Source organism: Triticum aestivum, chromosome 4B (assembly GCF_018294505.1).
Source record: "Triticum aestivum cultivar Chinese Spring chromosome 4B, IWGSC CS RefSeq v2.1, whole genome shotgun sequence".
Lineage (NCBI taxonomy): Eukaryota > Viridiplantae > Streptophyta > Magnoliopsida > Poales > Poaceae > Triticum > Triticum aestivum.
In genome coordinates, this window is record NC_057804.1 from 322,155,253 (window position 1) to 322,158,912 (window position 3,660).

Genomic DNA, 3,660 nt, shown 5'->3' on the forward strand with positions numbered 1-3,660 from the left:
GATCGCTTGTGATTACCTTAGGCTGGTATAAAGAGTTCCAATGATCTCTGAATCAAAAGTAATTCTTTTTGCCACTTAAGATAATAATCTACGAATCACCCTCCTCCAGGATGTTTCGTCGTGGTATCATGGCAACTCAACTCCTCGCTATGTTGACAATCGTTTACCACCTTCTTAGGTGTGGAATTGTTGTCTACCTAGTGAACCTTCGTCATCCGTTTCTCCCCCCCCCCTCTTGATGTGTATCTCGTGTCTCAACCGAGAGATGGTTCTATGTCTCATTCCGTGAGTTAATCCTGAGTTGTTCGACCTTCGAGAAGACCGATCCTTCTAGAGTTTTCCTTTCCTCTTCTTTTCATGATTAGCTAGAGTTCTCAGAGCAAGACAACAAGACAAAGATGGTGTTCGAATCAACGTTCCTATGAAGTGCACCCTGGATCGTGAAGATTATACTAGTCCGCGTTACCCTTCACCTTACCCTACGCTTGAATCTCGAGACGAGATTCTTGTTTAGTGGGGGTGAGTTGTCACATCCCTAGCTTCTGGTAATGCACTAGGCTAGACCTCTTGTGAGCATCATGTTTTATTTCAAATGAAATTTGAATTGAGGATTTTTCAAAGCCTCAGAAACCTCTAAAAATAACCAACAATTAAATCTTCTCAAATGTGTCCAAAAAAATGTTCCTGTTATTCCATGGAAATATTGGTGAGAGGTAAAATTTAAACCAATATTTTTGGAGTCACAGAGATAATTATTTTGGTCATTTGATTTAATCCAATAACTATTTGCTTTGGATTTATATTTAATATATATTAAATATGACTCCAATAATTCTGGAAGTTTGTGAGTGGCTTTGTAAATATTTTAGCAAGCCACATAAAAATCTACAGAATTTATTTAAATGATTTAGTTGCTAAACTAAATCAAAACAAACTACAGAAAATAGAAAAACAGAAGAAAAAAAATAAAAAGAACAGATATTACCTGGCCTCACCGTGCAGCCCACCAGAGCTGGCCCAGCTCCATCCAGCCGGCCCAGCCCACCTCCTCCCCCTTGTCATCTTCCTCCCCTCGCACCGAAGCAGCTCGGTGGCGAGCGCCGATGCCGCCTCGGCCACCTCCTGCTTCCACCGAGTCGTTCCCGAGCCTCCCCCTCACGCCTCGTGTCCCCTCGCCCCTCTTCCTCCCTCGCTGCTTCCTCTCTCGTCCCCAAACACTCTCCCCCTCCTCTGTTCCCCTCCCCGAACGGAGCCGCCGCCACCGACGAGAGCCACCGCGGCCACCGCCTTCCCCTCGCCTCTCCGACGCGCCCCCGAGCTCCGCCGCGACGTTCCCGTCCCTACCACGGAGCCACAAGACGCCGGACGCCCTGGAGCGCCGTCACCGACGCCATCCTCTTCCTCTGCACCGACGGCCGTCGTCGCTTGATTCGCCGGCCACAGAGCGTCCCCGGCCTCGCCCTCGCGCTCGTTGGACTCGCGGTGAGCCACTGAACCGTTCCCCTCTTCTTCCCATGCCGTTGGGCCGCTCTAGCCATTGCTTCCGCCGGAGCCGAGACGCTCCGCCGCACGGACTCGTCGCCGGCGAAATCCCGGTGACCATTTGGTCACGGGCGTGCACCGTTGCGCTAGCCGTGACCCGTAGAGCCCCTCCAGCGCCTCAGCTCCCTCGTTTGTGAGCTGCAGCGCCAGTCCCGCGAACCCCCGAGCTCCGGCCGCCGCCTCGGGCTTCATTCCGGCGAACCCCGGCCACCCCACGCCCTCTCGTTGGCCCCCCTAGTTGCGCACGGGCACGGGCTACCTTCTGGTGCCCTTCGCGCGTCCAGCCGTCGCCCGTAGCGCAACCCCGGTGAACTTCCGCCGCATTCCGGGTCGCCGCCGGTCGAACTCCGGTGGCCAGTGACGTGGCTGGCTTAATTAACCACTAACCACCGCTTTGTGACACTGACAGCAGGGCCCCACCTGCTAATTAATCATAGATTAGTTTCTGTTTAGTTTTTAACTAATCCAGTGGCCCCACCCGTCAGCATTGACTCTGCTGACGTGGCCGTTGACCTGGCCCCACCTGTCAACGACACTAGTCAGCACTGTGTCACTGACCAGTGGACCCCACTGGTCAGGTTTGACCTGAACCTGCTCTGTTGACCTGATGACGTCAAGGTGATGTCATGCTGATGCATTAAATGATTTTCTGGATTTAAAATAATCAGATAATTCCAGAAATTTGTAAAAACTTCAATAAATCATAGAAAAATAACCGTAACTCCAAATTAAATAATTTATATATGAAAAATTATCAGAAAAATTCAAGGAATCCATCTGTACCATTTTCATGCATGTTAGAACAACTTATAGCTGCTGTTTAGCACAAATGATATAAAGGGCATTTATTTAATCACATATGGAGTTTGAATTTGAATCTTGTATTCAAACCAACTTCATTTAATCTGTTGCTAGTTGCATTAGCTCAAAACACATTCATTTTGCCATGTCATGATCATGCATCATATTGTGCATTGCATTGATTGTGTTTCCTTCTGTGTTGCCGGTATTTGTCCCCTCTCGATAGACGTGATACCGATGATGTGATCGTTGACACTATGAAGACTCAATGTTATCTTCAGAAGTGCCAGGCAAGCAAAACCCCCTTGTTCATTCCGATACAATCCTACTCTCTCGCTCCTGCTCTCTTTTAATGCATTAGGACAACAGCGATTCATCTGTTACTTGCTGCGGTAGCTGAACCCCTTTATCCTCTGCATGACCTGTCATTGCCACAGTAAATAGATGAAACCCACTAGCATGAGTAGGAGTTGTTTGAGCCCTGTTGTGCCTACTCATTCATGTTTGTTTGTCATGCCTGCTACTGCTTAGAGTTGAGTCAGGTCTGATTCATCGGGGATGAATCAGAGGCGTGTGAACATGTCCTACTGTGTGTGAGCTAAGTGTGTGAACACGATTTGGTAAAGGTAGCGGTGAGAGGCCATGTAGGAGTACATGGTGGGTTGTCTCATTGTAGCCGTCCTTAGGAACTGAGTTCTGTGTTTGTGATCCATGATTCAGCTACTACCATACATTGGGCCCTGAAATATGACCCCGCTCGACTTCTTATTCACCCTTGTCCTCTGTCCAGGAGTTGCAAGTAGTTTCTGGTGTTTGTAGTATGCTGGAGGCCGTGGACAGCGCTGACCGTAGGGGTGGGCTGTGATGCGGTAGGCACGTGGCCGGGTAAACCGGGCGCCCGTTTGGTGTCACGGAACCCTGTTCACATCGTTTGGGGCTGTGAGCGAAACTCCGGCTGGATCTCCTCATGGATGGAACCCGAATAGGCGATAAACCTGGACTAGAGACTTGAGTGTTTAGGTAGGTCGTGGTCTACACCCACGTCGGCTTTCGCTTGAAGTCTGCCGAGCACATGTCGTGTGCAGACGCTAAGTGGTGGAAACATGTATGAAGAAGTACACCCCTGCAGGGTTAACATCATCTATTCGAATAGCCGTGTCCGCGGTAAAGGACTTCTGGGTTGCTTATATCAGTTCATAGACAAGTGAAAGTGGATACCCTAAAATACGCAAGATAAGCGTGAGTGCTATGGATGGCGCTCTCGTAGGGAGACGGGAGCGGATCCATAGTGGTGTATTGATATGGGGAATATGTGGA